At 45.7% G+C, this 21,873-nt stretch overlaps 1 long non-coding RNA gene across 3 annotated transcripts; it reads right to left on the reverse strand.

The window, feature by feature from the left end:
• Nucleotides 1–7,191: 7,191 nt before the first annotated feature.
• On the reverse strand, nt 7,192–14,914 carry LOC121830132 (uncharacterized). Of its 3 annotated transcripts, none has more exons than XR_006073088.2 (4): nt 14,635–14,914; nt 11,456–11,528; nt 9,508–9,662; nt 7,192–8,308 (listed from the first exon to the last, which is right to left on the reverse strand). It is a non-coding gene; the product is annotated as an uncharacterized LOC121830132 (long non-coding RNA). The 3 variants fall into 3 exon arrangements; XR_013052050.1 differs by having other exon boundaries at nt 9,508–10,888; XR_013052051.1 differs by lacking the exon at nt 14,635–14,914 and adding an exon at nt 12,290–12,740 and having other exon boundaries at nt 9,508–10,888.
• Nucleotides 14,915–21,873: the final 6,959 nt, after the last annotated feature.

Raw genomic sequence — 21,873 nt, forward strand, 5'->3', positions numbered from 1 at the left:
AAGAGGAGGAGGGAGAGGAGGAGGAGGAAGAGGAGGAAGAGGAAGAGGAAGAAGAAGAGGAAGAGGAAGAGGGAGAGGAGGGGGAGGAGGAGGAAGATGAGGAGGAGGAAGAGGAAGAGGAGGAAGAGGAGGAGGAGGAAGAGGAGGAGGAGGAAGAGGAGGAAGATGAAGAGGAGGAAGAGGAACCACACAGCCTACAGCTCAATAGCCGTTTGTTTTGGTTTGGGTTTTTTTTAATTATTAATATTTTATATTTATAAGCCCTAGAGACTCCATTGTTTCCGGGGAGTGTTTCCTGAAAATCACAGTGGGATTTTGAAGATGGAAATAAATCTGTTAAAGTTTTGAATATCTCTCTGCCCTTGCCCTGACTGTTCCAAATCTGTCATCTTATGAGTTTCAAATAAATAAGTTATTTTAACCAACGAAGTATAGAGCGACTGTTTTCTATTTATTTCCTTATGCTTTGCCTCGGTGCAAGGGTGGAATTTGATCTGCCTGCGGAAATTTTTTTTTTCATTTCAGTATCTATCCACTCATTTTCTATCTTCTCTCCACCACCTCTCAATGCTTCCCTACGCTTTCAATCTTTCCCTCCTACGTAGACCTGGGAAGTTTTTCATCTGTTTTTTCAGGCGTGACGTGAGTGCCCCCTGCTGTCAAGAATGGTGAACAGCTCCGCAGCCGGGGCCGTTCCGACCAATCCAGCAGATGGGGGAAAACTACATCTCTGGGCAAACACTAGAAGGATTGTTAAAATGAATAATTTATTAAATCGCGATTGTTTATTGACCGCCCTTTCATTATTTACCTTTCAGTTATTAAACACACCCGTGAAGCGTCTGGGTGTCAGCCCTTGGCCCGCTCCAAGCTTTTTTCCCTGGCAGGGATGGTGCCAGCCCTTGCTTCTCTCTCTACCCAAGACATTTTCGATCTCTTTTGTCAGGTCGGGGTCAAACTACAGTTGTTCCATGATGACTTTATCAATTCCCAGTTGATAGACTCTAAATGAAAAACTGCCCGCTGCTGCCTCGCAGCCACTTAAGAAGGGGGTTATCTGTGTAATGTTCTGTCAGTCGGGCAGGGTCTGTGACAGACGCTCGGAGGGAAGTGAAACGAGGGGAAGATGTTTTTAATGCCATTTATTAGTTAGTCTCCGTCCCCCACATCAAAGACTGGCTGACAGCCGTCCCGGGTTGTCCTTCCAAATCGAAAAGATAAGGGAAAGAATGCGCGCGCGCGCGCGCGCGCGCGCGCGCGTGTGTGTGTGTGTGTGTGTGTGTGTGTGTGTGTGTGTGTGTGTGTGCGCACTCCATTCTGAAGGAAGTCAGCAAGGTAAGCGCCTTAGGTAAGTATAGTAGTCAGCACCCTTCCCCTTGAGGTAGGTCAAGGTCAAAAGCACCAGGCTCCAATGGGAGGGGCACATCCCAAGAGGAAAATCTCCAGATTTGAAGAGATATGCTAGTCTGTACCAGGGAGTCCTTGCTTTTACAGGACAAACTTTTGTTTGGTTTTCAGACAATATGTTCTGACCCTCCTTTTCCCCTCTCCCAGCTCCTCCTCATTTTTATCATGCAGGAGTTCGGAAAAGTGTGTGTGTGTGTGTGTGTGTGTGTGTGTGGTGCCCCCAAAATAAATAATAAATTAATAAATAAGCCTCAAGACAAAGAACAAGGCAGAGATTAATAAATTCCGTCCTTAAAACCCACATTTTAAAACAAGCAAGACCCAGTGAGGTGGTTGGGGGTGAGGTGCTCGCCCACGTGCCTCAAGAGTCCCAGCGAAGGAGCGAAGTGGCCTCTGTGGCTTTCACACTCAGACCCGAACCCATCCCATGCTATTAACAACAATAACTAATCCTTAAAAAGAGAAATCCCAGTGGGTAATGATTGGTACTGAAGCTATGCACAAGCATAAGAAAGTCTCTCTCTCTCTCTCTCTCTCTCTCTCTCTCTCTCTCTCTGTGTGTGTGTGTGTGTGTGTGTGTGTGTGTGTGTGTGTCTGTCTGTCTGTCTGTCTGTCTGTCTGTCTGTCTGACTGTCTGACTGACTGTCTCTGTCTCTCTCTGTCTCTCTCTCTCTATCTCTCCCTCTCTGTCATAAAATAAGTCAATTGAGTCATTTCCAAATAACTCATTAGGGATCCACATTGGAATGAGGAAAAAAAAAATGTATTATCAGACGTCATTTGAAAAAGTTAACAGTAAATAAAGTTAAAAATGTCAACAAATTATACTCCCTGTCTCAAATTAAATATGACTTTCCAGTAAGGTTTCCACTTTGACATTTTCCTCTCATAGCACTGAGTGGTTGCAGGCTCAGCATCCAGAAAGCACAGGGAAAATGCATAACAGGGCCATGCCCAGATCTTTCCAATGAGGACATCTGTCCCGCCTGCAGTCTGCCTGCTACATGTACCTCTGATGTCTAGGAATAAGGCTGAGCATCTTTGTAGCACCACACACCGTGCCAAAAGGTTGGACAGCCTTGGCTTACACCAAATCGTCCAGAAAGTTTGTAAGAAAAAAATCATCTTAGTAGCCGAACTCCCTAACCTTGAGGAGATACTGATGTTCTGGCTTGAGTTTCAGTTGTGGCTTCTCCAGACTTGTGACTTGAACAAGTCACACAGGAAGCTTCACTTTCCTTGCTGGTAAATTAAAGTGATGCTTCTTCCTTCATAAAATTGAAAGTGAGTTCAGCCCGTCATGCATCTAAATATCTAACGCGATTAAGGGCATCAGCAACATGCGATACATGTGCAGACCCTTCACTCTCTACCTCCGTTCCCTTCTTTCTGTCCTAGAAGCCATACTTAAGAAAAGGGGGAGTCTTCTGGCCAGGCATGGTGATGCATGCCTTTAATCCCAGCACAAGGAAGTCAGAAGCAGATGCATCCCTTTAAGATTTAAAGAAAAAGAAAAAGAAAAAATGACCAACTGGTCCATCTCCATACAGTACTGAGTGGTTTGTATGTATTTGACAAAACAAACAAACAAAATAATAGTAATAAAACAAAAAGAATCTCTGTGAGTTCAAGGCCAGCCTGATCCATATGGCATGTTCCAAGCCAACCAAGTCTACATAGTGAGACCCTGTCTCAAAAAGAGAAAGGGGAGGGGGAGGGAAAGAAGAGGAGAGAGATCTTAGCATTAAAGAGGACAAAGAAAACAATCATTACTTCCTAGGCCCATTGATTTCTCCTGGATGGATTAACCATTTGCCTTCCGATGTCTGCAGTGAACCAAGGCTCAAATTGTCCTCACTGATTGCTGACCCTCTCATCCCCATGCCCATGCCCCACAAGCTAGGGGTGGAACCCAGGACTTCTCTCATTCCAGGCGAGCACTCTACCTTTGATCCACAACTCCAGCCCTGCAGTCAGTGATTTCCTATCAAACAGCTTCCTACTAGGGGATTCGTCACCAATACTGGTTTCTATCTGTTCAAGCTAATCAAACAAGAAATGAAGTAAAGAAACTTAAATGCTAAGTTAGGAATCATTGTAACCGCATCGTGCTAATCTTGGCATTGCACTGCAATTGAAACATTTACTTTTAGTCTTTCCACCACGCTTTAACAATGACTAATAACCACCGAGTAACAACATGCAAGACAAGCAGCTAGTTTGCAGGTGGTCAATGCAGTGATGAAGATGTGTGCATAAAACTGTGGGAGCAGCGAGGAACCCCGGACCTGATCAAAGGGTTAAAAGCGAAGAAGGAAACAAGACAACCTTCCTGAGAGACTCAGCTGAGCCCTAACGCTCCTCTTGCTCTTCCCTCAGCTCAGCCCTCCCCTCAACTGGTAATAAACCTGGGCACGGATATGTCCAAACTGGAGGAAGGGTTTGTAATGGAGACCCCCCCTCAAAACACACTTCAAAGACCACGTGGTCACACATCTAAAAACCGAAGTCACCTGCCAGCCGAGTGAATGATTGAAAGAATCAGCTTTGAAACAATTTGTATTTCTTCAGAGCAATGCAGGATTCAAGGCGCAGGATGAGGCCGAGGTAGGGAGAGGAGGCAAGGGCGAGGCAGGAAGACTAAACTGCTCCCCCACATAGAAACCCCAAGTGCACCTTTATACAGAGACTTTCTCTTCCCATAATGCACCTGTCCACCCTAATCAGAATTGATGGGGAGCAAATCACCATGAACCCCAGCACTTCCCAGGATTTGTATCAGATGACTAGAGGACGTTTATGTTGGTAAGTGCTCGAAATTTCCTGAGCGATGATGCTAAGCACAAGATGTGGCTATTATGTCCCTGCCTCCTTCCTCGAGCCCTTCAGGAGACTCCTGGATGGTGGAAAGGGCTCCTAATGATGTGGGGTCAAGGAAAATGGCAGGCAAATATCGGTACAGACATCTACAAACAACACCCATGTCATCTTTTCAAAAGCACATTTCACTCACTCCACAGCAAAACAATTGTTGACGGGCTTGGAGAGAGTGTGGTAATCGGATTGTCTGGGAGAGGCTGCGCTCTTCCCCACCCTCTGGAGGGATCTATTAAAGAAGCAGGAAATGGAAAAAGAAGCAGGATGTGTGATGGATGTCACTTAACATTACTTTTTATGAAGTTCTTCTGGAAAGGCCCTTGGTACAGACAGATGAGGATCAAGGTAAGCACATAAATAAACGATCACCCGGCATTCTGGGGGTTATTGGCCTCGGCCCTTTTTGTGAACTTGCTGGGACTTAGTGAGGTTGCAAGAGAGATTCTAGACAGAGTATAATATGGACTTGTCACAGTGCCAGGATGTGGAACAAAACAAAACAAAAAAAGATTTGTGGCTTTTGTCTGCAAGCTCTGATGGATTGGGGTGTTAGATTCACCACCGTTGGTAGGGGAAGATGAACACTCCAATCCCCCATGCCTCTGCGGCTGTTTCATTACACTTTTATGGATGCTTTTGTTCTGATCTGGAAAGTCAGTAAGGCCCAGACCCTCCACAGGCCAGTAACGGAGCTATGAGAAGCCACATATGGCCACGCTTATAATAAACCGTGCTGATCCGCGTGTCACGAGGGAGGATGCTTAGTAACAAAACACAAACTCCCAGACAAGTGATCACAGCGCCTTATGCTTGCACAGAGTCTTTCCGTCTAGAAGCTTCTCCAAGCATTTTACAAACTTGTGTAAAGGGTCCCTCACCAGTCGTTGGGAGGCAGTTGCATCTAGGACAGAATAAAGGCAACCGCTCTGCCAGAAAACTGATATGGTTTCAGGAAACGTTATTTTGTAGGCTGGTGAGGACCGCTCCTTGTGCTAAGGCACCTGCTGCCAAGCCTGACGACCTGAATCCCATCCCCAGGACTCAGGACTAAAGGAATCAACTCCTGCAAGCATCTTCTGATATCCACACACATATGATCCACACAATCCATGCACATCAATTAAGGTATTTTTGTTTGTTTGTTTTTATTTTTCAAGACAGGGTTTCTCTGTGTAGCCCTGGCTGTCCTGGAACTCATTCTGTAGACCAGGCTGGCCTCGAACTCAGAGATCTGCCTGCCTCTGCCTCTTGAGTGCTGGGATTTAAGGTGTGTACCATCACTGCCTGGCTTAAGATAATTTTTTAAGTTAAAGAAAAGGTTATTTTGCAGGTGTAGCTATAAAATCTTCTAATTTTTCTCTTTTTCGGGTCATGGGGTGGGAGGATTTAAGCAGTGACTATTGTCCTAAGGAACAGGATGAACATTGAAGATGCTGCCCACACACTCCTCACCCTTCCTAATGATAAGACTCAAAACAAATGGGTCCAACTATGTATCCCAGCTAGCCAGAAGTGTGCGCATACATCAGAACCAGGGCTGGGTGGCAGAGGCCACATTTTCTGGGAGATGTAAGACAGCATTAGCGGTGGAGGCCCCAGATCCTTTTTCAGCCCAGCTGGTAGAATCAGAGTCTCCTCAGAATCAGATGCTTAACCCACACTCTAGGCCTAGCCACCAGCAAAAACTAGTACAGAAGTTCTCCCCAGGACCAGCTTTGTGTCTGGAACCCACAGGAGAGTTTGGACTACATAGGGAGGTCAAGGCCAGTGTGGGCTACACAAGACTCCGGCTTGAAAAAGACAAACAAAATAAAATAATAATAAATCACCTCATGACTTCCAGTAGGATCCCTCAAGTCAGCATGAATAAAGATTATAACCCAGAGTCCTGGCTTTTTATTTGAAGACAGCCATTCTCTGTAGATTGGCCTCAAACTCAAAATCCTACCTCAGCCTCCTAAATTCCAAGATTACAGATGTATACCACCACACTCAGTTGCCAAACCTGTTCAGTCTCCCAATTTGAATATTTTGTGCCAGTATATTTTGCTCACTCGACTAAAAACAATGTCTTAAGTCCCCTCCCCTCAAAAGCAAGATCTAACTAACGTAGACTCCATCTTTCCACTAAGCGCTGTGTCTACAGCTCTTGGTAAGCTTTGGCATGACCTCATGTCTGCAACACATTAATATGCGGGCTTATTCTCCACATTCTGTCCTGGTGGCAATGATGATTATAGACCCTAGCCACAACTCACTCCCTTATCAGTCTTTCCAATAATTCTTACCTGCAAAAAGAGGCAGTTTTATCCTTCTTTCTGGCAGAGATTCTGAAGCCAAGAACTCCAGTGAATTCCCACCTGACAGAGTTTATTGCATTTTCCTGAATATACTGCAAGACATTTATTAGTAGACTATGAAGTATTTATAATGGTAATTAAAACTAAGCTATCGCCAATGTAGTAAACGCAGAGCCAGAGATAATGCTGTTACTTTTTATCGTGTATTTACTCTTCCTGTGATCTAATATAAAAACTCCTTCACTAAGTTGCTAGGGCATTTATCTTAAGGCTGGTGTTACACAAATCTGTTTCCCACAAGGAAGACTCCTAACCTACCCAAAGTCACTACTAAAAAGTTCCAAGGCAGAAGTGCAAAGACCCGGGAATGTCTGTGTGCTGCTGATAGATAAAATGTAAGTTGTCCTTAAGAAAGAAAAAAAAAAAAAAAAAAGACAAGTCATGCAGTAGTGGTGCACGCCTTTAATCCCAGCACTCAGGAAGCAGAGGCAGGCGGATCTCTGTGAGTTCGAGGCCAGCCTGGTCTACAAAATTAATTCCAGCCAAGGCTACATAAAGAAACCAGTCTCAAAAAATCAAACAAAGGAGGAGGGAGGTGGGGAGGAAGGAAGAAAACAAAAAGGCAATTGCCTACAGTCTTTAGCCTAAAGAACTAATCAGACCCAGGCATGGTAGCTCACTCCAGTAACTGCAGCAGTATAAGACAGAGGCAGGAGGGTCTTCACAAGTTTGAGGCCAGCCTAGTTTATACAGTGAGCTAAAGCCCACCACAGCTACATAGGGAGACCCTGTCTCAAAAAAGACAGACAAGGGCTGCAGAGGTAGCTCAGTGGTTAAGAGCAGTGGCTGCTTTTCCAGAGGTCCTGAGTTCAGTTCCCAGCATCCACATGGCAGCCCACAACTGTCTGTAACTACAGTTCCAGAGGATGCACCACCCTCGCACAAACACACATGCAGGCAAAACACCAATGCACATAAAATAAATAAATTTTTAAAAAAAAGAAAAACAAAAGGAGGAGCAGGGGGGAAGAAGGAGGAGGAAAAAAAGAAAATAATTACTCATGAGGCTCTAGTGTGGTAGCATACACTTTTAATCCCAGTGCTTGAGAGGCTGAGGCAGGGGAATCACCCTAAGTTCAAAAATAGTCCATGATACAAAGTAAATTCCTGGCCATTATTCTAGGACACAGAATAAGACTTATATATATATTTTTAATCTCAGTATGGTGATGCACACCTAGAATCTCATTACTTAAGAGATGGAGGCAGGAAAATTAATTCAAGGTCACACTTGGCATAGCTAATTTGAGGCCAGCATAGGCTACATGAGACCCTGCTCCCCCCCCAAAAAAAGATAGATAGGTAGGTAGATAGATAGATACACATACACACACACATACACACACATACACACAGCTACAGAGCAGACCTCAAGGCTCTTGGAGCCTGTCTTTGCTACACAAATCCTTGTAATAGGCATAGTTAGCCTAGAGACCTCTAACAAGCCGTCTCTCTTGATAACACTGGAGGTGAGATTCAATTTAAGTTGGTTTTAAGTCTCTTCTGTCTTCGTGTGGAATAAGGAGAGCAGGGTCATCATCCATGAAACACTTATTGTTTTTGTCATCAAAATCCTGCAAGTAAAGAATTTCCTCTCCGAAGGGGTCACGCTTCCGGCTTCTTTCTCCTTTGCCATCCAATTAGCAGATTCACACACAGCCTCCCTGATGGAAAATGCCGGTTAAAGGGAGAAAAAGAAACAGAGTCCCAGAAGCTTCCTTCATTCTTGAGGGGGTCCCCTTTGGGGTGTCGGTGAGAGTCCCGGGTGGCAGCACGCCCCTGCTGCTGAGGAAACCTGGAGGGCACGCCCTCTTTCCACACCACTGACACACCGGCCTGCCCTCCCAGGCCTTAGGGAGAAAGGCTGTCGCCAACTCTACTCCTCTTTGCTATAATGGCTTTTGAAGGGTTTCTTTTTCCCAGAGAAATAATGAATGCTTCTTTGCAAACTGTCAGGGAAAACATTCTATTTGGAAGTAATTGAAAATATGTTTTTGCAGCCGCTTCTGAACCATTTCCCAAACAGCTTTCCTGCCTAATTAACTCACAATGCTTAGCTCCGTGATTCACCGGGTAGACAGTGACATCTAGTGTGGACAGACAGAGTTGGAAAGTGGACTTAGACACGGGTTTATAAGATCTACTAAAATGATACCTCCATTCTAACGCAGGGGAGCTGTCAGGGCAAATGCGAATTTGGAATCGTATAGGTTCTTAAGCACTTGGAATTCTCAAAGGAGTGTTTTTCTCTCTAGACACTTAGAAAAGTCTGGATGTTTTAAGGTACATTTTAGCCCAGTATTCCTATCACCCCAGCACTTGGGAGATAAAGGCATGAGTTCAAGGCCAGCCTCAGCTACGCAGGGGAATTCAAAGCCAGCCTGGGCTACATGAGACCCTGCTTCTAAACACAACCAAAAAACAGCCCCATTTTATCTAAACAAATAAATGATATAAAAAAGTAGTTCGTCCAGGGATAAGATGGAGTCATAACACTTGAGAGATGAAATGCGACTCTTCCCTGGGCTCAGAAAGGAACTTTCACTTTAAAGTGAAAATGAAAAGGATTGTGGGTGCTGCCCTTGAGTGTTATGGGAATTTCTAAGAAAGCAGAGGGTTGGGCAGCTGGTTCAACTGGTAGAATATTTATTTGTCCAGCATACACACAGCCTTGTGTAGGACTCCAATACCACATAAACCAGCCATGGTAATACAGGCCTGTAGTTGGAACACTCCAGGAATAGCAACAGGAGAGTCAAAAGTTCAAGGTCAAGCTTGGCTACATAGGGAGTTCAAGGTCAGCTTTGGGTACCTGAGACCCACATCTTTAAAGAAGGGGGAAAAAAATCATTCTGGAACTGACCTGGGCATTTCTTCCCTGACAGCTAGCTTCCATAGCACCAAGGTTCTGTGCAGGTGGCTGACGAAGAAAAGACATCGATGGTCCTCTCCGGCAGTGGACTCTGCATGCTACAATAGTGACTGCCGGGCAGGGTCGGGTGTGCCCACGGATGCAACCTAGAAGAATGTTATGGGGGCAATCGACTGCTTTCTGACTGCAAGAGGAAAGCCATGCCTAGTTCTGTAACGTGGTCAAAAAGCCGCAGCTGGGGAGGTCATAGGCCCGAGTGGAGCACCTACTACTGTTTTGCTAAACGTCAAACTGATTTCTAAATAACTGTGATCCTAACTTTAGACAGCGCGGGTCTCAACCTTGGTCAAGGCAGTTTAGTTTTCCAGTAGGAGCAGTTAATGCACAGACTCAAATGAGTGCTCAGTCCTCAACAGAACACCAGTGTCATCCCATCAAGGCTCGGGGGACATTGTGGAAGAGGGAGTAGGAAGGACGTGGGGGGTGGGGGGGTGGGGAGGGGTGCGGTGACAGGCTGTCACAGCACCTGTGGTTCCCTGGACAACACTTGGGTAAGACTGAACCCAGCCACACTCTGTCATGTGTGAAGGAAGCGTGTGGAGAACTATTGCAGTTACTGGGAAAGGCAGAGTCGTAATCCTCTGGGGTGCAGGCAGCAATCCAGTAAATAAGCCCACAGAGGGCACATGCAACCCCATAATTAAACCTACTTCTTAGTAGAATTGAGTCTTAAAGATCTGTTTTCTTTCCATGTGTATGTGATTGTGTGAGTGAACGCCACATGAACAAGGGTGCCTAAGGAGGCCAGAAGATGTCAGATCCCTTGGAGTTGAAGTCACAGGTGGTTGGTTGTGAGCCACCTGACCTGGGTGCTGGGAATCAAACCCTGGTACTCTGGACAAACAGCAAGTGCTTTTTACATTTTATGTTTTATAAATTATATATGCATATATAAACATAAGAACCCTGTCACTGCCAACTTAGCAAACACAAGTGACCAACACTGTGGTGAATCATGACAACGCCTTGCTTCCAAATATGCACATGGGAGGTACACAGAGAAGGTGAGCTTACACAAACACAAAAATTAAAAAAGAGGAACTTTTTTGCATGGATCGAATCACACACAAAAGCCTGGCAGCGTGGCTCACACTTCTAAACCCAGCACACAGACGGTTAAGGCAGTGTGCTGGTTTGGTTTTTGTTTGTTTCTCTCTGTCAATTTGATACAAGCTAGGGTCATCGAGGAAGAGGGAGTCTCAGTTGAGAAAATACCTCCGAGATCGGCCTGTAGGCAAGTCTGTAGGGCATTTCCTTGAGAGATAGCTGATGTGGGAGGGCCCAGAAATTGTCACCACGTGGGCAGATGGTCCTGGGTAGCATAAGAAAACAGGTGCAGCCGGGCGGTGGTGGTGGCACAGCCTTTAATCCCAGCACCCAGGAGGCAGAGGCAGGTGGATCTCTGTGAGTTCGAGGCCAGCCTGGTCTACATGGCGAGTTCTAAGACAGGCACCAAAACTACACAGAGAAACTCTGTCTCGAAAAAAAACAAAAAACAAAAGAGAGAGACAGAAAGGGAGGGAGGGAGGGAGGGAGGGAGGGAGGGAGGGAGGGAGGGAGGGAGGGAGGGACGGAGAAAACAGGTGCAACAGCCATGAAGAGCAAGCCAGGAAGCAGCACTCCTCCACGGACTCTGCTTCAGTTCCTGCCTCCAGGTTCCTGCCTTGACTTCCCTCAATGATGAAGGGTGATCTCAACGTATAAGCTGAATAAATCCTTTCCTCTCCAAGTTGTTCTCCATCAGAACCTTTCATCACAGCAATGGAAAGCAAATTAGGACAGGCAGGAAGCCTGAGTGCCAGGCCAGCCTGGGCTACCTAATGAAACTGTCTGACAGATGAGAGCAAGTCAGGCATGAGGGCTCAAGCCTAGCACTTACCAAGCAGAAGCAGGATGCTTTCCAGCTGGGCCGCAGAGTGAGTTTCAGGTTAGCCTGGGCTGCAGTTGCAACCCTGTTTCAATAAAAAATAAAATAAGAGCTGGGTGGTGGTGGCGCACGCCTTTAATCCCAGCACTTGGGAGGCAGAGGCAGGCGAATCTCTGTGAGTTCGAGGCCAGCCTGGTCTACAAATCGAGTCCCAGGACAGGCACCAAAGCTACACAGAAAAACCCTGTCTCAAATAACCTAAATAAATAAATAAATAAATAAGAGTAATTTTAAAAAGGCATGTGTGAACTGAAAGAAAAGGAATTTGGGGTAAGGAAAATCTGTCTCTCTCTCTCTCTCTCTCTCTCTCTCTCTCTCACACACACACACACACACACACACACACACACACACACACACACACACACGGCAGATGGTGAGAAGATCTGAGGCCTCTGACCCCAGAGTACAAATAAGTCCACGTCAGTGCCAGTGTTACATAACTAAAGGGGAAAAGCAGATAGTGATTGGGGGCTTCTGTCTGTCTGTTTGGGGGTTTGGTTTCTTGAGATAAGGTCTCAGTGTAGCTCAGGATAGCCTCGAACTCACTATTCAGCCTGAACAGCCTGGAACTTGTAACAGTCCCAGGGCTTCGGCCTCCCTAGCGCTAGAATTCCAGGCGTGAGCCACCAGTCCCAGCTCAGAAGATGAGATCCATGGTGTCACCTCACACAGCCCCTCAGACGCCGACAGAGGACCCTGGGGGACCCTTGGTGCCTGTGTCACGGCTCTATGGTTGCATCCCACAGCCCACAGGGCCTCTAAAAGAATAGTGGGAGCAGTCACCTACGACAACTGTGTCGCTGTCAGAGTGCAGGACAGGACTGACAGCCATTGAGGTCATGGCAGAGCACAGCCATCCATCTCCGTCCTCGGCCATCACTGAGGGAGCTCTGTGCAGGGGTTTCTCCCACCTCCGGACTGAAGGAGAGAGGCAGCCACTGCTGGAGAACGTAAGCCTTTCTTCATGGGGAAAATCACTACCGATGACCGTATCTGTTCTGCTTCTGGGGAAAGAAACTTTCTAAACAGACATATCGATAGCCAGGCCACCTCTGCCTGCTGAAGTCAAGACTCCTCAATTAAAATAGCCCCTGTTCTGGAGAGTGTAGTGACTTCTGGGTGAAAGAGTAGATTACAAATCTCACTGACAGGCCATTGAGATGGTTCTTCAGGTAAAGGAGCTTGTTGCACACCCCCGATGATCTGAGTTGGAACCTGGAACCCATGTAAAAAGGAAAGGAGAGGGCTGGAGAGATGGCTCAGCCGTTAAAGGCTAGGCTCACAAACAAAAAGGAAAGGAGAGAACCAATGTTCTCACACATACAAAATAAAATAACCCTTAATCCCAGCACTTGGGAGGCAGAGGCAGGCAGATCTCTGTGAGTTCGAGGCCAGCCTGGTCTACAGAGCGAGATCCGGGAAAGGTGCAAAGCTACACAGAGAAACCCTGTCTCAAAAAACCAAAAAAATAAAAAATAAAATAAAATAAATCTAAAAGAAAAAATGGCAAGAATGAATAACGACCGAAGGGAACGCTTATATACCACTGGTGGCAATGTAAACCCGTCTAGCCACTATGGAAATTAGTGAGGAGGGTCCTCTTCCATATGATCCAGTTACCCATGTCATACGTCACAGAGGTGTTGGAACGTCAGTGCTTATGGTTAGTCATTTGTGTGCAAAACACAGACTCTCTCCTTCACTCATTCATTTTGTTAATAGGCAAAATTAAGTATTAATGATCAACAGAATGATCGGTCTCTTCATCCTTGATAAGAGTATAATGCAACTGCATGAGGCAGGCTTTGGAACTAAATTGTAAAGTAAATTTCACTAAAGCATAATATTGAAAATACGTTTAATCTGATGGAGTGTCGCTGGGTATATCAACCACACTCTAGGAGTAGTTGGTCAGCACAGAACAAACTCAATTGCATTTTTGTGGATTTTTTGTTTTGTATGGTATCTTCTTGTCTTCTTAGTCTTTTGCTTATTTGGTTTTAATTTTGATTTTGGTGTTTTTGTTGGGGGGGTTGTTCGTTTATTTTTGCTTTGAAGGAGAGAGAAAGAACATAATGTTGGGGGGTAGGGAAGTAGAGAGCATCTGAGAGGATCGAGGAGCAGAAAAACATGATCAAATATACTGTATGAAAAAAATATTTTTAAGGCTAGGCAGTGGTGGCACACACCTTTAATCCCAGCACCTGGGAGGCAAAGGCAAGCAGATCTCTGAGTCTGAGGCCAGCCTGTCTACAGAGCAAGTTGTAGGACAGCCAGGGCTACACAGAGAAAGCATATGTGGGGTGGGGGATAATTTTAAAAAGAAGGAAAAAACGTTGGGATAGAGAGGACAGTTCTGTAGCATAGGCTTCGTTATTTTCCTAGTAAATCCACTTCCGCTTCAGTGAGAGTCAGTCTGAGGTTTTACAGATTATGTAAGAAATGCCTTCATTTCTCACAGGGTTCATGATCCAATCGAAAACTGGACCTAATGCAAGTGTGACCACATTCAAAACTTGAGGAATTCTGAAAGATTCTTAAAGGTACGCTGGAGAAAGTCAAGGGTGGGACTTTAGTGTGAGGGAAATGGGGAAGACACTGACCCATTAGAAGCCAGCTGTAACAAACTGCATCCGCCAGGATTTTACCAGACAGATTCACCCGACTGGAAGAGAGATTTATTGCAAGGACTTGGCTTACGTAACCGTGGCTCAGCTAAGCAGGTCCAAAATCCATAGGGCAGATGGCAGGCTGGAAGCTGCAGACCTCATGGAAACTCCAGTTCTGCTTTTAAGGCAGATTAAGTCAGCCCCTTCCAGAAGATCAGTCGCCATGACTCCCTCTCCCCAAAATCCATGCACTGTATAAGTCCTCGGAATTTACAGTTACCTCACAATAACACCTAGATTAGTGCTGGGCTGAACAAATAAGGATTATAGTCAAGTTGGCCACAAAGAAATTATTAACAATTACTAATATTACTTAGTGTGCCAAGAAGGAGATGGCAAAGATGGAAACTAACCACCTTTGACCTAGTTTGGCTAGCAAAGCACAGAAAAGAGGAGATCTGCTGCAGAGGCCGGGCTTAGGGGTGAAGAAGCGTGGTGCAACCCGAGCCAGGAGCCCACCTGCGCCGCTTCCGCGGTGACTTCCGATGTCTTCAACAGTAAAGTGTGGAAAACAGCAGGCGCTCCCTCACATCAGCTGCCACACTGCGGTCGTAAAGTACACCAGAAGTACAGCAAGTACTTAGTGTCCACAGTCATCCCTGGCGTTACCTGGCATGACTCTTGGGGGAGGGGTAAACTTAATCCTGGAATGGTAGCGTGTGCCAGGCATAAGAAACAGAAAGTACAAAGGCACAGAGGCACGTCTGCTATGCCTGAGGAACAGCCACGCAGCCGGAACACTCGCCGGTGAGAGAGAACCGGGCTTGATCGCTTGGTTCCAGTCGGTCTGCAAGACGCCGCTGGAGGCCGTGGAAAAGAACAACTTTCACCTGCAGCAAGAAGGGGTAGGCAGGCTTTCCTGAACCAAAAAACACACCAAACCAACCACAATCAAATCCCCAAGTAACTGGAATCGCAGACCTCGGCTACCGAGGAGCATCAGTGAGGCTCCAGGTGAATATGACTTCATCTTCGATGCTCTGAGTATCCGCTCTGTGAGTCTGTCTTCCCACGTACAGTCTGTCCATCCCTCCACATCTACGGAGAATTGGTTCTTAGACCTCCCCAAATCCTGGGATACCCAAGACCCTAATAATGAACAGTGGCTCGGCACGCGGCTCAGCCAGGAGAGGACTAGTCCAGCAAATGAGAAGCTCCCGTGTCCATCCCCACTGCTATATAAAGTGGGCGGCCCACACGTGTTGTCCCCGGAGTGGGGAGGTAGAGCATGGCGTTCAGTCTCGTCCTCGGCTACACAGGGAGACTGAGTCCAGCCTGGGATACATGGGACTGTGTCTCAATAAAAAGTAAAATAAACCCACCCCTGATTGGGGAGCTATTGATCGGGGAGCTATTGATGGCTGATGGCTTCTGGAGGGGGACAAAGACGGTTTTCTTTAGGGGTGTGGCCTCTGGCAGTTTGACCACCGTCCAGTGGATGGCCCCATACCCATGGGAATATGGGTAGCAGAAAATTGGACTCTGTGGGTTTGTTTGTTTGTTTGTTTGTTTTTATGAGGACATGAAGTTGGGATCTGGTAGGAATTGGGGGATGGATATGATTACATTATATTGTATGCAATTCTCAAAGGGTAAAAATATATTTTAAAATAAATAAAATAAAAGGGCTTGCATATAACCTACACACACATCCACCTGGGTTCATTTTTGTAAAGTTTATTTGTATTTTATGTGTGTGGGTGCAGATACATCTGTGTATCACATATGTGCCTGGTGCAGACCCTATCTCAAAAAAAGAAGAAAGGAAGAAAAGAAAAGAAACCAGTGAAATGGCTCGTCATCTGGGTAATGGCACTGGCTGACAATCTGAGTGTGATCCCCTGGACCCATGTGGTGGAAGGGGAAAACATGTCCTACAAGATAGATGTCTTCTGACCTCCACATTTCTGCTGTGGCAAGTGTGCACTCACCAGAAGTAAATGGGTCCTGCTTTGCTTCTCTGTTGCTGTATTAAAACATTCCGGCCAAAACCACTTTGGAAGGAGAGAGTGTATTTAGCTTATGTGTTCTCATCGTGGTCTATCACTAAGGGAAGCCCAGGCAAGAGCTGAAGCAGGGGCAGAGGCAGCGACCATGTGGGAAGGCTGCCATGGCTTGCTCAGCCCGCTTTCACACAAGGGGCAGGGCCCTCCTACAGCTAGCCTATGTGATCTAGGTAATGCCTCCACAGACTTGCTTACAGGGCAGAGACCTCTTCAGCTGAGGTTCTCTCTCTTGACTCTAGCTTGCTTCAAATTGACCAAAAAAAAAGAAAAAGAAAAAAAAAACTAACCAGCACAAAATGTAATAAAAAAAATATAAAACTTAAGGTTAAAAAAACCATCAGACGGGGCCTGGAGAGATGGCTCAGAGGTTAAGAGCACTGCCTGCTCTTCCAGAGGTCCTGAGTTCAATTCCCAGCAACCACATGGTGGCTCACAACCATCTGTAATGAGATCTGGTGCCCTCTTCTGGCCTGCAGTCATATATGCTGTATACATAATAAATAAATATATCTTAAAAAAAAAAAAAAAAAAAACAAAAAAAAACCATCAGACATCTTGACTGGTCAACGGTAGAGAGTTACCTCAATTGCAGAGCAGAATCCATGAGAGACAGGGCTCAATGTTCACCCCTTACTAGCACTTGACTAATCTTTTCAAAGCAGATATACCTGGACCTTTATTCTTGCTTTTATCATATTTTTTCAAAGATTTATTTATTGCTTATGTATACAGTGTTCTGCCTGCATGTATACCTGCAGGCCAGAAGGGGGCACCAGATCTCATTACAGATGGGTGTAAGCCACCATGTGGTTGCTGGGAATTGAACTCAGGACCTCTGGAAGAGCAGCCAGTGCTCTTAACCTCTGAGCTATCTCTCCAGCCCACTTTTATCATAATTTAAAACTGCAAAACATCACCACCACCAAGCAGCAGGACAGTGTTGGTAACACCAGGATAATGTTACGATGCTAAGGACGAATTTGGAGTGACCTGCCGTAGACCAAAATAAAGAATTTTAAAAATCAAATCCAAGATACATGTTGAAAATCGTAACAGTAGAATTTATTACAGTAATCACAGGCACACTGTGGTAAAATGTTTAAACAGAAAAGATATGATGTAGCCTAATAATTGAATGTTATAAAGTTTTCTTCTGACTTAAAAAGTAGAATGAGGGCTGGAGAGATGGCTCAGAGGTTAAGAGCACTGGCTGCTCTTCCAGAGGACCCTGGTCAATTCCCAACACCCACATGGTGGCTCACAACCATCTGTGATGAGATCTGGTGCCCTCTTCTGGTCTGCAAGGATACATACAGGAGGAACACTGTACCCATGATAAATAAATACATCTTTTTCTTTTTTAGAGTGGAATGAGTGTGGACAAGAGGGCTCAGTCCCCAGTCCTGACAACCTGAGCTTGATCTGTGGAACCCACATCGTAGACATGAGAATTGATTTCTGCAAGTTGTCCTCTGGTCTCCACGTGGATGCCATGAACAAAAAATAAACAAACATAATTTTTGTTTTGGACAGGGTTTCTTTGTGTACCCCTCCCTGGCTGTCCTGGAACTCACTCTATAGATCAGGCTGGTCTTGAACTCACAGAGATCTGCCTGCCTCTGCCTCCCCAGTGCTGGGATTAAATTCGAGTGCCACCACTGCCCAGCAATTTTAATTTTTTTTTAATAAACTACTTTTTAAGCAGAATGAGAGGAGGAATCATAAGAGAGGAAATGATGAGACAGAGGAGCAAAGGCCCCTCTGGAGGTGAACAGTGACACAGGTTTATATAAGGTTGTCAGGAGGGGCCAGAGAGATGGCTCCCAGTTGAGAGCACTGGCTGCTCTCCTGGAGAACCAGCTTTCAGTTCCCAGCACCCACATGGTAGCTCACAACTGTGTGTAACTCCAGGATCCAACACCCTCACACAGCAGACATACAGGTAAAACACCAATAAAATAAGTTAATTAGAAAAAATAAAAACAAAAGACAAGCATTACAAACTCCTCATCTTCTCTGACAGAAAGCCCTGATTTACACGATGTCCTTGTGAAAACCAGGTAGAATTGTAAAGAGGGTAAAAGGGACCTAGTGTTCAGCGACATTGATCCCAGCCATCCTCAGTTCCTGTTTGGTTTGTATCCTAGGATTTCAAACACAGAACTACATGGTCAAAGAGGTTGAGTGTGTGTTCCCAAAAGTCACATGTTGCACATCTTTACCTCCACCATGACTGTATTCATGAAGGATTAGAAGCTTTATAAAACCTAACTACACACACACACAGAGAGAGAGAGAGAGAGAGAGAGAGAGAGAGACAGAGACAGAGAGACAGAGACAGAGAGACAGAGACAGAGACAGAGACAGAGACAGAGAGACCTCTTGAACACATTGCAAGGAAAGGCCATCTGTGAGCCAGGAAAGGGGTCCTCACCAGAAACAGAATCATATGGAAGTTTGATTTTATATTTTAGACTCCAGATTATAAAAAAGTATTTTTTGCTACTTAGGCCATCCAGTCTATGGCACTTTGTTACGGCAGAGCTCAAGGAGATGTTGTTTGTCATTGACATTAAGACAGCTTCCTTTGCAACACATCCCATTCTGTTATAAACCACGGAGCACTGAAATTAAATAATATGTCACTAAGGACTGGGGACACAGTTCATTTGGTGGAGGGCTTGCCTACCATGCACAGAGCTGAGTTCCATCCCCAGCGAGGCATAAGCTAGGCGTGGTGGCCCGGGCCTATAATCTCAGCACTCAGGGAAGTAGACACAGGAGGATCAGAAACTCAGGGTCACACTCAGCTACACAGTAAGTTCAATGGAGGTCACAAGAGAGAAAAAAAGAAGTCACTAGTCAGAGCTTTTTAAATGTGGGAAATGTACACCATACAATGTTGATGAAATAAAGGGCTAGAGAGATGGTTCAGCTGTTAAGAGCACTTGTTGCCCTTGCAGAGGACCTGGATTTGGTTCCTAACACCTGAGAAGGCCAGGCAAATACCATGACAGGCTCCCAATAACTCAGCTAAGAACTAGGCTTCAGTTCCTGCCTCTTTGAACTGGACAGGCCATTTCTGAGGGAGCCACGAACAAAGGACAATCCATTTCCAAGGCCCCAGGTAGCAGGGATGGGGGGGGCGGAGCTGCACATACCAGGCCTGAGCTAGACCCCCCACAGCAGCTCAAGGTCACAACCAAATAAGGACAAAACCTGGGACTTGTCCAGGACTGCCCGAAAATGGAAAAACTGCAACCTTAACCAACCCCAGTCAATTAGAACATACTAATATGATTGCCACTCACGAAAGCCAGTCATATCTGAGATGACTAACTGTTCCTGAACTCCCCTTAGCTTTGCCTAAAAGGAGCCTACAAGCCTCTCTCGAGGTCACCATTTTACTTTTGTGTAGGATGTGCAGCTCCAGCATGATGGTACCTTTATTCTCAAGATAATAAACTGTGGGATCCCACAGAGGTTTCCTAGTGAGATCTGAGCTTGCTTTACCAGCAAGGCTGCATAAGGGGATGATTGGACCATGGGCCCAGGTACCAGGTGTTTAGAAAGGTCTACATTTGCCTGTATCTAGCAAGGGGGAGGTTTTTTGCCTCGCCTTGTGGCATTGTTATAAAAAGCCCTTTTGAATATAGCCCTGAGCTGTTGGGTATTGACCCAGGTCCTCCCGAATCTGTCCTGTGTTTCTGTCTTTCCTCTCGTCAGCTAGGCCTATCATTCTACCTAATATTCCTTATTCCTCTCTCCTCCTCATAGGAACCCTGTAAAAGGTGGGAGCTGGCCTCCCACAGATGGTGCCCTGCACAGGGACGTAGGTTCAGGGACCCTCACAATAAACATTCTTGCTGATTGCATACATGGATGATGGTCTTTTGTGGGACTTCTCCAGGACCTAACAACACCCACATGGTGGCTCACAATCATCTATAACTTCAGTTCCAGGGCATCTTCCGACTTCCATGGGCACTAGGCAAGCTCATGGTGCACAGACACACATGCAGGCAAAACACTCCGACACATAAAATAAATATTTAAATAATATAAATATTTAAATATTTTTTAAAATGATTAATGAAATGGTAAATGTCCTTGGAAGTATAGAGTCTTCAGACCAGGGAAATGGATTTTGATGGTCCATAGCCAGGAACAAAGCCTTCTGGGTAAACACCTAGCCATTCCATGGAACTGGTCAGGCAGAAGCCTCATTGCCACCATCACACCAAACCCTGAAGCATAGCAAAAAGTCTGTGGCAGCCGCCCCAGCAGAGCCAACACCCATCGCCTTGACAAAACAGCCCTTCATCACAAGGAATCGCAGGTCTCTACCAGGAACCGGGGAGGAAGGGATTTAACAATGCCTCACTCTGAAGATAAAGGCTGGACCGTACCAGGGAAACAGGGCAGTTGGTTCTTCCTGGTGGAACCTAACAACTGTAATTGTGAGGGGCGTGGAAAGGATTGTTGGTGGTCTATCTTCCCTCAGAGTAGAAGCATGCTGGAAGGGGTTGGTTGTTCCAGGCACCCACAAAGTCCTTGTGCAGGACCTGCTTCCACAGTAAAGGGTGAGTTCACAGTCTTTTCCCAGTGACCCTGGAGGAAACAGTAGTTCCCCCAGCAGAGAACTTTTAGACAAGAAAGAAGTCTCTAAATGTCTGGAACACAGCTCAAAATCAGAGGTCTCAGCATATCCCAGGTTCTTAATGAACAGAAAAGTCCTTAGATATAAATATTTTTTCCAAAAGGTTTTCAGAAACTATGATAATTTTTGCTACAAACACAGAATGTCTCTGTGTGAAGTGGCAATCCTTTGGAGATAGGGAGAAAGGACTCTGGATTCTACCACCAGCAAGAGGCACGCCTCCTGACTCCCACCTGGTTGCACTCGCTACAAGCTTCAAAATCTTCATGCTGAATTTGCCTTGTCCAAGGCCAATTTAGATGGCCATGTCTACATGCTTTATAAAAATGACAGATGGTTCTGCTCCACAATGACAAATCCACGCAGTTATATTATCGCCGGTGAAGGTTACTCAGAAGCCTCTGGACTCTACCCTGTTCCTTTTCTCCTCTTCTTCTTCTTTCCTTTGAGACAGGATCTCATGTAGCTCAGGCTACCCTCAAACTCACTATAAAGCCAAGAATGACCTCAAACTCCTGATCCTTCTGCCAGCCTCTACCTCCTTAGTGCAGGTATTCCAGGCAAGTGTGTGTATTCAAGACGGCATCATGATACGGAGCCCTGGAAAGCGTGGAATTAGCTATGTAGCCCAGGCTGCCCTGCACACAACACTAGTGCTGAGATCACAGGCAGGTGCCACCAGCCCCAGACCTTCTACATTGTTCTTGTCTCCATACTGAACCCAGAAATCCAATTCTTGCTCCAGAGTCTTGTAATCTGATCACACAATGCCTGGGTGAGATCCTGTGGTCCCGGAGTATGTTGATGTATATGTATGAAAATGCCATAATGAAAACTATCACCTTGTATGTTGAAAAAATAAATTTAAGGAGCTGGAAAAATAGCTCAGTAGTTAAGAGCTAAGAGGACCTGGATTCAACTCCCAGCACCCACACTGCACCTCACAAGCGTCTGTAACTCCGGTCCCAGGGATCTGATGCATTCTGCTGACCTCCAGAGATACCAGATGTGTACATGACGCACAGATCTACT

Source organism: Peromyscus maniculatus, chromosome 6 (genome assembly GCF_049852395.1).
Source record: "Peromyscus maniculatus bairdii isolate BWxNUB_F1_BW_parent chromosome 6, HU_Pman_BW_mat_3.1, whole genome shotgun sequence".
NCBI classification, from domain to species: domain Eukaryota; kingdom Metazoa; phylum Chordata; class Mammalia; order Rodentia; family Cricetidae; genus Peromyscus; species Peromyscus maniculatus.